Source organism: Lycorma delicatula, chromosome 2 (genome assembly GCF_047948215.1).
Source record: "Lycorma delicatula isolate Av1 chromosome 2, ASM4794821v1, whole genome shotgun sequence".
Lineage (NCBI taxonomy): Eukaryota > Metazoa > Arthropoda > Insecta > Hemiptera > Fulgoridae > Lycorma > Lycorma delicatula.
The window spans coordinates 12,395,284-12,408,339 of record NC_134456.1 but is presented as its reverse complement, the minus strand read 5'-3'; the positions used below and the strand labels follow the sequence as shown (position 1 = coordinate 12,408,339).

General features: G+C 34.1%; 1 protein-coding gene across 3 annotated transcripts in view; it reads right to left on the bottom strand.

Moving 5' to 3' along the window:
- The window catches only part of LOC142320467 (proton-coupled amino acid transporter-like protein pathetic), a 182,134-nt gene that overhangs the window by 161,519 nt on the left and 7,559 nt on the right, over positions 1-13,056 (bottom strand). Inside the window, exon 2 of one of the 3 annotated variants that reach the window (XM_075358277.1) lies at positions 8,462-8,581. The exons of 1 other annotated variant lie outside the window; for it this stretch is intronic. The gene's annotated coding sequence lies outside the window, so the exon portion shown is untranslated. Of the gene's footprint in view, positions 1-765; positions 1,064-8,461; positions 8,582-13,056 lie in introns of those variants that run through there. One more of the 3 variants, XM_075358276.1, reaches the window with a different exon arrangement.

The window sequence follows — 13,056 nt, the reverse complement described above, 5'->3', positions numbered from 1 at the left end:
AGTGATTGTAACAAGCAGAAAGAGAAAGCCGTAATAGTTTTTTAAATTAATATTTTTTATATACTCAAAAATACTGTGATCTAAATATTCTTTTAATTATACTTTGAACATTAAAATAATTAATCTTCACATTAGATTGGATTTTAGATAACTTTTTAAAAAAAAATCAGCGTTAAAATTTTAATTTTAAAATAAGGTAACAATAAATTTGAAAATAAATAAGATTGAAAGAATTTTTATAATTTTAAAGTTTTATCATCGAAGGAGGATTTAATTTCGCATTTTAATTAAATTAGAATTAAGTCAATTAATAAACAATTGACTAGAAATTTCCCCTACATCTTTTTATCTTTTATAAATTCGTCCATTACAGAAATTTTTTTTTTTTTAACTTTACTTGTTTAAATAATATTTTATTCGTCAGTACTGAATACGTCATTTCTTATCTTAACCTACACAATTAATTGAAACTAATGTAAAAGTTAATATTTTGAACGGCTAGAATAATAATCAACATTAAGCAGTGTTACAGTGGATTATTAAAAGTGTTATGAACTATTATAACTATCGTCAGTATATTTTTTTTTACGGGATATTACAATTCTTTGTACTTACAGGAAATTGCGGTTTCTGATCCGTGAAATGCTTTTTACTAATAGTTTTTAATATGTATAGCTGAATTTTAGGTTAGTGAAATTTAATTATATTGTATTATATAAAATAAATATTTTATAACTAAAATATCAGGTTATAAGGACAACTAACCTTAATTAAACAGATCCATTGATGTTTTAACTTAGTAGACTATTTTTATTTCACTTAGTAAACGTAGATTTCCTACAGATATCCGGCCGGTGTCATATATGCAAATGTAGTATAAAATACTATATATACACACACACGTATATAGCAAGTAGAATTTCTTAGTATTTAAAAAAAAAAAATACAAATTTTAACAAATTCACAGTTATAACACTTTACTTTTTAATGTTTGTGGTAATTACACACAGAACGTTCTCACTGTAGTAGAATTTACATTGAATTAGAATATATAACTTAGATTCACCTGGTTTTTCTTTCGCGAGCCTTCACAATGCTGGCTCATCCCCACTACATACATCAATTCATCTCACTCCCCCCTCATCAAATACTATGTAACAAGCCACTGATGACATGCTGTGATACTGTTGTACACATTTATTAAATTAATAAATATTTGTTTCGTTATTGTTTTGTTATAATAAAGATCACGTCTTGATCCGTGTTATTGTTTTCATTCATTGACATTTTGCTTATTTATTATAAAGTACTTACAGACAATGTATAAAAGTAATAAAAATAATAGTAGTTATAATAGCTAGCGTAATGGATATAGTATACATTAATTTTATAAATGTTATGGTTTGTTCGAAAAAGTCGTAAAATTAATTTACAGGCCGTAATTTAATTTCTCGTATTCTCTGTTTTATAAAACTACAGTTTTATTAATTTATTAATTTTATGAATTGCTGTAAAGCATAGAAAACGGATGCAATAATATGTATTACAGAAGAAAAAAAAATTTCTTTGGGGTGTTATAAAATAACATCGTATTAATCGGTTGTTCACAAAACAAGTGATCCACTTCTTTACTTCATAATTCTTGTGAGTTATATATATTTAATAAAAATAAAAACTGTGGGAAGTAGGGTTAATATAAACACATAGTATACCGTCTTTTAACTGTTTAAACAATAGTACACATTCAACGTTTCATAATTTCATAATATAATAAAACATTGTTTAAATCATCATTTTTTTTTCGACCGAGGAGGGAATACCTTTTATAAGGACCGTGGGATCTCGAAACCCATGTTAGTGGTAGAACTGTCCCTTCCGGGTCTACCCGTTAAAATCTTCTCGCTATCTACAAAATGAGATGGTGGCTCATCTTTTGATATTTATTAAAATGTTATCTTATCAAAAGGTTTCACCTTTTACTTATCACAGAACATTTTATTTTTTTCTTATTTCATGTATACCCTCCAGGAATTACCGTTCAGGTATTACTTCAGAGGATGAACGAGGATGATATGTATGAGTGTAAATGAAGTGTAGTCTTGTATAATCTCAGTTTGACCATCCTGAGATGTGTGGTTAATTGAAATCCGACCGCCAAAGAACACCGGTATCCACGATCTAGTATTCAAATCAGTATAAAAGTAACTGCCTTTACTAGAACTTGAAAGCTGGAACTCTCGACTTCCAAATCAGCTGATTTTAGAAGACGCGTTCACCGCTAGACTAACCCATTGGGTCGCTTATCACAGAACTACATGAGTCTTGTCTCCTTCCACACCACCACTGCTGGCTCCACGCCTCAAACCCATCCGGGTTTTTTATTTATTTTACTTAGACTTGGGGGCCGGAAACTTTATCTAAAGGAAACTCAGAGGGAATTATTCTCTCTTTGACTTCTTTCGCCGTCTTTTTCGGATGATCTTAACCAACATCGTAGACAGCGCGTACCACGTTCGTTCGATCTGAAGCATAGTCCCAATGATGTTCTCTGGGGTAAGTATGCCGAATTCTCTTCGGTATGCGACTCTACGCTGCAGGAACCGATCGCTTAAGAAATATATTTGAGAACATTTAAATACATTACCGCATGAAGGAGGATACCATAGATAATATACGTTTAAGAACAAAACACTATCATATTTAAAATATTTACAAATAGCTGGTTTTCGAAATGGTAGCCATTAAAATGGGAAATTTTGACTTCTGTAAAATAGGGATTATTGTTTTGTTCTGAATTAATTGTTTTAATAAAAATCTATTACGGTACAGCCAAAGTACTAGCAATTGGCTTTCCTGCTCTGTTTCATTCTGATTACGCTTTTTTTTTGTCTTCAGTCATTTGACTGGTTTGATGCAGCTCTCCACGATTCCCTATCTCGTGCTAGTCGTTTCATTTCAGTATACCCTCTACATCCTACATCCCTAACAATTTGTTTTACATATTCCAAACGTGGCCTGCCTACACAACTTTTTCCTTCTACCTCTCCTTCCAATATTAAAGCGACTATTCCAGGATGCCTTAGTATGTGACCTATAAGTCTGTCTCTTCTTTTAACTATATTTTTCCAAATGCTTGTTTCTTCATCTATTTGCCGCAATACCTCTTCATTTGTCACTTTATCCACCCGTCTGATTTTTAACATTCTCCTATAGCACCGCATTTCAAAAGCTTCTAATCTTTTCTTCTCAGATACTCCGATCGTCCAAGTTTCACTTCCATATAAAGCGACGCTCCAAACATATACTTTCAAAAATCTTTTCCTGACATTTAAATTAATTTTTGATGTAAACAAATTATATTTCTTACTGAAGGCTCGTTTCGCTTGTGCTATTCGGCATTTTATATCGCTCCTGCTTCGTCCCTCTTTAGTAATTCTACTTCCCAAATAACAAAATTCTTCTACCTCCATAATCTTTTCTGCTCCTATTTTCACATTCAGTGGTCCATCTTTGTTATTTCTACTACATTTCATTACTTTTGTTTTGTTCTTGTTTATTTTCATGCGATAGATCTTGCGTAGGACTATGCCGTTCATTGTTTCTTCTAAATCCTTTTTACTCTCGGCTAGAATTACTATATCATCGGCAAATCGTAGCATCTTTATCTTTTCACCTTGTACTGTTATTCCGAATCTAAATTCTTCTTTAAGCAGTTAATGAACTAGCAGTTAATGATGACTGCTAGTTCCATGTAAAGATTAAAAAGTAACGGAGATAGGGAACATCCTTGTCGGACTCCATTTCTTATTACGGCTTCTTTCTTATGTTCTTCAATTGTTACTGTTGCTGTTTGGTTCCTGTACATGTTAGCAATTGTTCTTCTATCACTGTATTTGAACCCAATTTTTTAAAATGCTGAACATTTTATTCCAGTCTACGTTATCGAATGCGTTTTATAGGTCTATAAACGCCAAGTATGTTGGTTTGTTTTTCTTTAATCTTCCTTCTACTATTTATCTGAGGCCTAAAATTGCTTCCCTTGTCCCTATACTTTTCCTGAAACCAAATTGGTCTTCTCCTAACAGTTCTTCCACTCTCCTCTCAATTCTTCTGTATAGAATTCTTGTTAAGATTTTAATGCGTGACTAGTTAAACTAATTGTTCTGTATTCTTCACATTTATCTGCCACTGCTTTCTTTGGTATCATGACTATAACACGTTTTTTGAAATGTGACGGAAATTCCCCTTTTTCATAAATAATACACACCAGTTTGTATAATCTATCAATCGCTTCCTCACCTGCACTGCGCTGTAATTCTACAGGTATTCCGTCTATTCCAGGAGTCTTTCTGCCATTTAAATCTTTTAATGCTCTCTTAAATTCAGATCTCAGTATTGTTTCTCCCATTTCATCCTCCTCAACTTCCTCTTCTTCCTCTATAACACCATTTTCTAATTCATTTCCTCCGTATAACTCTTCAATATATTCCACCCATCTATCGACTTTACCTTTCGTATTATATATTGGTATACCATCTTTGTTTAACACATTATTGGATTTTAATTTATGTACCCCAAAATTTTCCTTAACTTTCCTGTATGCTCCGTCTATTTTACCAATGTTCATTTCTCTGATTACGCATCTAGTACTATTTATTCTAAATTATTTAATTTTCATTCTGTCTGTCCATTTAATTTTCTCCACTCTTTTAATACCCACATTAAAAGTTCTCCAGTGCTTTTTTAATGTTCACGTTTCCCATTCAGAAGAAGTATTACACCCAACTTATCACGTCATAAAATACTTCCTTATGTCTAGCTCTATCATAATTAATAATAACTGTTTTTTCAGTTAATTGCTTTCTTAGCCATTGCTGTTCTCGTTTTAATTTTTCCAATCTTCTATTATTAATGTAATTAAGTAATAGCATCTGTACTGTTTTCCTTATTCATTCTTTCCTCGTTTTGTGCAGGGTTATTTTCTGTTTACATGCACGCGCGCGCGCACACACACAAAACAAATGTTGAAATTATATTAAAGAAAACAGTGAAAATTTTTTTAACAATGAAACAGATATACTAAAAGTATAATTGCCAACATTGTAATTTATCCGTATGTAAAGCAGCTGTACTCTTTTCTAACAGACAGGTGAGATTACCGTCTGTTTAATGGAAATTTCCCTTTTCTTTGGATCTGTGTTTCCCTTTTTTGTGCTGTTGTTAATTATAATTATGAAACTATGCATGTACTACGGAAACATATAATTCTGTGTAAAACACTAATCCCTATTTTACAGCAAATCAAAATGTCAGCATTTTAATGGTTACCATTTCGAAAACCAGCTATTGGAAAACATTTTAAATACAATAGTGTAAAATAAGGGGGAAATAAAAAAAAAATGAAACAATAATAAAGCTATATTCTTTCATTAAATTAATTAAAACTTTATTACAGAAAAGAACAAGGTTGAATATTTTCTTAAAACATTATTTTTCTACTTATTGAAAATTACGTTGGTAATTGATTGTGGAAATATTGTTTTTATTACAAAAAAAAGTATTCGATACTTATTTGGCTAAATAAAAAATAAAATAAAATAAATTATTTTCCTAATGTGTACGTTGCAATGTGTTCAACTAGTGAATAAGCAACTTCCGGACGGCCCAATGAGATGAGCATGATACGTACGACAAGTAATAGTTTTGTACAGACTTAGGCCGACCATTCCCTAGACGTACGGTTAACTGAACTCTAACCACCAAAGTCAGGGAAAACATACATAGAATCTGGCAGGAGAGATGGGCGAAGGCTGGATGGACAAGAACCTTAATTCCAGAATTAACAGGATGGATAAACAGGCGGCATGGAGAAACTGACTATTGGATCACCCGGTTCCTGACGGGACATGGGTGTTTCAATGGTTATCTCCATAAGGTGGGAAGAAGGAATGAACCCACGTGCATGTACTGCGAACAGGACGATGATTCTGAGCATACGTTTTTAGTATGTAATAAATGGATAAGACTAAGACACGACGCGGGTATTCATGGAAAAACGCCGAAGGAAACCGTGGATTTCATGCTCAGCAGTAAGGAGAACTGGAGGAAGGTCGCTGATTATATAAAGACAGTACTAAAACAGAAGAATGAAGATGAAAGAAGTACGGGTTTCTAGTATGTTAGGTCGGGTGGACAGCCTCGGCTGTGAGAGCCAGCATGCTTAGGTGTGCTAGTTTCAATGATCCGCTGAGGACTCCTTGGGGTGTGCTGTAGGGACAAGAGAGTATTATGAAAGTTTCGGGGATCACATCACGACTTGTAGGTATGATGTGGTTCCATAGAGGACATAATAGAATAAAAAATCTCAAAAGAGCCATCGGTAGGCCTGACCTGCCATGCCGGTATATAGCCGGTAGGCGGGGAGGGCCTATTAGAGTAACGGACACTCCCCTGGGTGGCGTAATACCATCAAGTCGGTCCGGCCCAGGGAGTAGAGAAAAAAAAAAAACCACCAAAGTACACAGGTATTCACTGTCTAGTATTCAAATCCGTGTAAAAGTAACTAATATGTACTACGATTTCATCTTCAGAGACTGATTTCTTCAGAATTTAACGGCTGTTAAATAACTGATTTGTGACATCGAGTTAATCACTATACTAGTCCGGTGGACTAAAAATGAATTAAACACAATTTACGTATAATATTTTAACATTGTTTTTTCGTAAGTAACTTCATTAAAATTTTTTATTTTCTGAATTTAATATTTTTACAGAAAAGTTTATGACAAGAGGACTAATACGGAACCGTAGAGCGGGAAGGATAAATACCATAAGTGGTATTTATTTAGAAGCGACTTGCTAGAATGGCAAGTTGCTTCAGGTATCAAAGGAAACTCATATAAAAATAAGTTAGCACACGCAGAATGGTTAATGAGTTTATTAAATGCAGAAAAAAATTAAAAGAATTACTATCCTAGCAGCAATTCTCATAAAAACTGAGCAATTTAATCCTTTATTTAAAATAATTATAGTTTTTAATCCTTTTACTTTATTTATTATTTTCGCCCTTAAAATATGAAATTAAAAAGAGTCAAAAAACTAATTACTAATGAGAGTTTAAGCAAATAGAATTGCTCGAAAATTCAGCAATGTCAGCTTTGTGTAATACGAAATTTTCTATTAAACATACGAAAGTTGGAAAAGAATATTAAAATAAAATTGACCGAATAAATTCTAATAAGTTATTCGTGTTATTGGTATAATCGTATATCAATGTGAACCGATATGCGGTTCAAATAATTCACATTGATTATGTCATTTTAACAGAAATACTGACAAAGATAAAGATCATGATATATCTTGGTAAGACTCAAAGTAGGCCAAAATATTAAACAATAGCTTACCCCAGGGATCTGTTATGGCCCTTTTGTAGTTCAATCTATACATAAGTGACCTACCCTATTAGAAACATGAAATTAATGTACGCAAATTATATTGCTCTCTCTTTCTCTGCCAATGTAAAACATTCACGGAGTATGAAATAGTGATTGATGAGAATCTGAGATTGCTTGGTGTGGACTTCGATAATTGGGATCTGAAACCTAACCCGACTAAAACACAAATAAGTTACTTCTATTTAAGCAACAGAGATGTCAGAAATTCTCTACAGGTCTCATTTGTGGGAAAAAACTACGACATCATGCCTGACCGGGTTAGAATCCCGGTCGGACATGGCATTTTCACACACGCTACAAATAATTCATCTCATCCTCTGAAGCAATACCTAACGGTGGTCCCGAAGGTTAAAAAAAAAAAATCGGGTGTGATGACAGAACCCTAACTGACAAGCCACATATCTTGAATATTTCTGCAAAATTTAGAACTGAGTAACATAATTGATAAGCTGGCTGGAAGCACTTAGTGAATATAAGAAGAATATTTCGAATATCAACATTAGCCTTGTCATATTCTGTGGCTGAGTACTGTGCACCTATGTGGTTAAATAACTGCCATACTGGTAAGCTAGATATTGAGTTAAATAAAACCACGAGAACAATTATATGGTACAGTCTCTTCTACCCCGATTAGATGGCTTCCAATACTAGCTAATATACCTCCCCGTCACATCTGAGGCTCAGAATTCCCTCGTGCTACTCCAGAAAATGATTACCAATGCGGTCGCATCAGTCAACACGGCAGTTAGTGGATTAACTAATCGGGGCTTGAACTCTCGGAATCTACATGGGAACTGACCCAGAAGTTTATAAAGGAGGACTTTAATATCATATAACAATGGCAGATCTCGTAGGACGATAAACTTTGGCTGCCATTGATAGAAGCGGATCCATCCGCAATTGCCGGACTTCAGTCTTCCAAAACAATTGTGGTCTAAACTTAATCACTTAAGAACTGGACACGTTAGGTGTAATTACTTTATGAATTAATGGAGTATATAACTTACGGCTGATTGTGAGTACGGTGAGCACTCCAAACTGTTGAATATCTAATTAAGTAGCCAACAGCTAGCATAAAAGAAAATCCACAAGTTGTATATCGTGTTATCCCACCTGGTTTCAAAAAGCTGAAAACAACTGGGTGTTAATTTGTAGCCATAGTTAATTGTAGAAACATGTAATTGTAACTAAGTAAATATTATATATATTTTGCTATTATAATTATTTGAATGTTTAGTATCAATATTTGGAACCCGGCACTGTATTTGTACCGCACGATAAATAATTAAATAATAAATATCTGATCTACTGGTCTAATCGTTTGTGGTTTAGAAATAGCTAAATGGAGAAGAAATAGATTAAACAAATGCAGATCATTCTACTACGCTAATTACCAATGTCCCTGTTCAGGTATAAGTAACATCGGCTTATTCTTGGCGGTTGATTAGTGACTCGAGCGAGCCTATTAAAACAAATGAATTATTTCATTCGTACAAATTCATCAGCAAAGAAATCTCATTTTTAATTCATCTTTTAATTAAAACACATTAAAAATAACGCATTCACGATATCATTAGTCTAAAAAGCGTCATGATTATCAATTTTTAAATTATTAAGTATTAATAAACAGCAGACCCTTTTTCGCTATTGTTAGATTTGAGTATATATGTAAACTAAATGAACACAATTAAAAGTTTTATCAAACACTAACAAAATGAATATTACGGAACTTCACAAAATTTAACCTTTCCCTTTTACGCTTTTTCTCCCTTTCCCCCTTTCATTATTCCCTTTTTCCCCCTTTCAACCCTTTCCCTATTTGTCTTTTCCAGTTTCCTTCCCGTTTTCATTTCACCATATTCCCTTTAACTTTCCCCAATTTCCCCTTCCTCCCGCGCATTTCTCTTTCCCTTATTTCCATTTCCACGTCCTCTTCCCGCTTTTCCCATTTTTCTCATTTCCTATTTCCATTTCCTTTCCCCCGTTTTCCCTTTCTTTCCTTTTACCTTTTTCAAGTTTTCCCTTTTCTAATTTTCTCTTTCTTCTTTTTCCACGCGCGTAAATCGGTCCAGTAGTTTTTTAGTCTATAGCGGACACACATATCGGAAACATTGAAATGGAATCGTAAAATATTTAGAATAGCGTGTGTTGCTTTTACGACCAACAGATATCTCTGTTATGCAAAAAAAGTATGTTTTTACCTGTCACAGATGTAAAATCTTAGGTATATAAATAGTAAGTAGATAAAAAATCGCGCGTATTCGAATACAATGTTGTGTTAAAATTTCAAAGCAATCGGTGAAAACTTTCGGAGATTTAAGATTTTGAACAAATGATAATTTATATTTTTATTTGCATAGATTAAAATTTTTGTTCAAGGTTTTATAATCTATCCGGTTACTCATCTACTAATTATTAATAGACTAATCGTCTCTTCTTAGTTTTTTCCAAAGAAATCGGAAAAAAATGGTTAACTTTTATTTCACATAGCCGCAATTTATACTGTTACCTTTAGCAATCTTAATTATCAGAAATAAATTCATAATTTACGGGTTGATACGATACCTCAAACCATCCGATTGAAATTTAGACATATAACGGGTTGTGATAGTTCTTTTCATTCAGGGTAGATAGGAAGATAGCATTTTTTTAACCAGAGTGGTGCTTTCCTGGGATCCTCTTTTTCCTGTTTAGCCTTCCGGAATTACCGTTCAGGTATTACTTCAGAGGATGAATGAGGATGATATGGATGACCGTAAATGAAATGTAGTCTTGTACAGACTCAGGTCGACCATTCCTGAGACATGTGCGTAATTGAATTCCACGGTCTACCCGGTATTCACGATCTAGTTAGTATTCAAATCCGTATAAAAGTAACTGTCTTTACTAGGACTTGAACGTTAGAACTCTCGACTTCCAAATCAGCTGATTTGGGAAGATGGCGTTCCCCACTAGAGCAACCCGGTGGGTTCCTGGGCTTCCCCTTTTTCTTTCTTCCTTTCTTTCTTTCTTTTTCCTGTTTAGCCTCCGGTAACTAACGTTTTTAGATGAATGAAGATGATATGTATGAGTGTAAATGAAGTGTAGTCTTGTACATTCTCAGTTCGACCGTTCCTGAGATGTGTGGTTAATTGAAACCCAACCACCAAAGAACACCGGTATCCACGATCTAGCATTCAAATCCATGTAAAAATAACTGGCTTTACTAGGACTTGAACGTTAGAACCCTCGACTTCCAAATCAGCTGATTTGGGAAGATGGCGTTCCCCACTAGAGCAACCCCGGTGGGTTCCTGGGCTTCCCCTTTTTCTTTCTTCCTTTCTTTCTTTCTTTTTCCTGTTTAGCCTCCGGTAACTAACGTTTTTAGATGAATGAGGATGATATATGTATGAGTGTAAATGAAGTGTAGTATTGTACATTCTCAGTTCGACCAATCCTGAGATGTGTGGTTAATTGAAACCCAACCACCAAAGAACACCGGTATCCACGATCTAGCATTCAAATCCATGTAAAAATAACTGGCTTTACTAGGACTTGAACGTTAGAACCCTCGACTTCCAAATCAGCTGATTTGGGAAGATGGCGTTCCCCACTAGAGCAACCCGGTGGGTTCCTGGGCTTCCCCTTTTTCTTTCTTCCTTTCTTTCTTTCTTTTTCCTGTTTAGCCTCCGGTAACTAACGTTTTTAGATGAATGAGGATGATATATGTATGAGTGTAAATGAAGTGTAGTATTGTACATTCTCAGTTCGACCAATCCTGAGATGTGTGGTTAATTGAAACCCAACCACCAAAGAACACCGGTATCCACGATCTAGCATTCAAATCCATGTAAAAATAACTGGCTTTACTAGGACTTGAACGTTAGAACCCTCGACTTCCAAATCAGCTGATTTGGGAAGATGGCGTTCCCCACTAGAGCAACCCGGTGGGTTCCTGGGCTTCCCCTTTTTCTTTCTTCCTTTCTTTCTTTCTTTTTCCTGTTTAGCCTCCGGTAACTAACGTTTTTAGATGAATGAGGATGATATATGTATGAGTGTAAATGAAGTGTAGTATTGTACATTCTCAGTTCGACCAATCCTGAGATGTGTGGTTAATTGAAACCCAACCACCAAAGAACACCGGTATCCACGATCTAGCATTCAAATCCATGTAAAAATAACTGGCTTTACTAGGACTTGAACGTTAGAACCCTCGACTTCCAAATCAGCTGATTTGGGAAGATGGCGTTCCCCACTAGAGCAACCCGGTGGGTTCCTGGGCTTCCCCTTTTTCTTTCTTCCTTTCTTTCTTTCTTTTTCCTGTTTAGCCTCCGGTAACTAACGTTTTTAGATGAATGAGGATGATATATGTATGAGTGTAAATGAAGTGTAGTATTGTACATTCTCAGTTCGACCAATCCTGAGATGTGTGGTTAATTGAAACCCAACCACCAAAGAATACCGGTATCCACGATCTAGCATTCAAATCCATGCAAAAATAACTGGCTTTACTAGGACTTGAACGTTAGAACCCTCGACTTCCAAATCAGCTGATTTGGGAAGATGGCGTCCCCCACTAGAGCAACCCGGTGGGTTCCTGGGCTTCCCCTTTTTCTTTCTTTCTTTTTCCTGTTTAGCCTCCGGTAACTAACGTTTTTAGATGAATGAGGATGATATATGTATGAGTGTAAATGTAGTGTAGTATTGTACATTCTCAGTTCGACCAATCCTGAGATGTGTGGTTAATTGAAACCCAACCACCACCAAAGAACACCGGTATCCACGATCTAGCATTCAAATCCATGTAAAAATAACTGGCTTTACTAGGACTTGAACGCTGGAACTCTCGGCTTCCAAATCAGCTGATTTGTCCTCTATGTCTTTTCTGGGGACTCTTACATCTTTTTTCAATTCTGGGTTCTCCCATATTAGTATTGTTTTTATTATAATTCAAATTTATTTTCGTATAATTTTCTTGTTTTGAATTATATTTTTCATTTATCTTAAGTATTTCTTAGGTTTAAAATTATATATTTGTTTGCTTATAATAAAACATATTTAAAGTTAAAGAACCAATATTTATTTTTCAAAAATTATTTCCTTACTTAACTAATTAAACTTAAAATATTTTCGGTTTAACTTCCTGATATAATTACAAAATATTATATTACTTTTCTCTTTTCCTACTACAAAAATAAATTACATGTACTTTATCTATATAGTTGTTTTTGATATTCTAACACTGTAACTGAGTTTGTATTTGGATGTTGAAGACAACACATCGTGTCCGTAAATGAATTTGTTTATATGATCGCGATTTTGTTTTACTACAACATTTGAAAACTGTAAGTTTAGAGTGTATCTGGTCAAAATGAAAATTTGTGAACCTATCCTTTTTTTTCAATACATATAGTTTTAAAATTATACTAATTTTAAGAAAATTTACATAGTTTTATTAACAACAGGAAAGTTACGATACAAAAACGCGGTGTAGTTCATTTATCTCTGTTGCACTTTGAAGGTCATTTGGTTAGCTACTTACAAAGTTATTAAATACAGTAGTCATTATTTAAATTGTTGTTGTATAGTCGAAGTATCACTGAAGTAAAATTAAATATTAAAG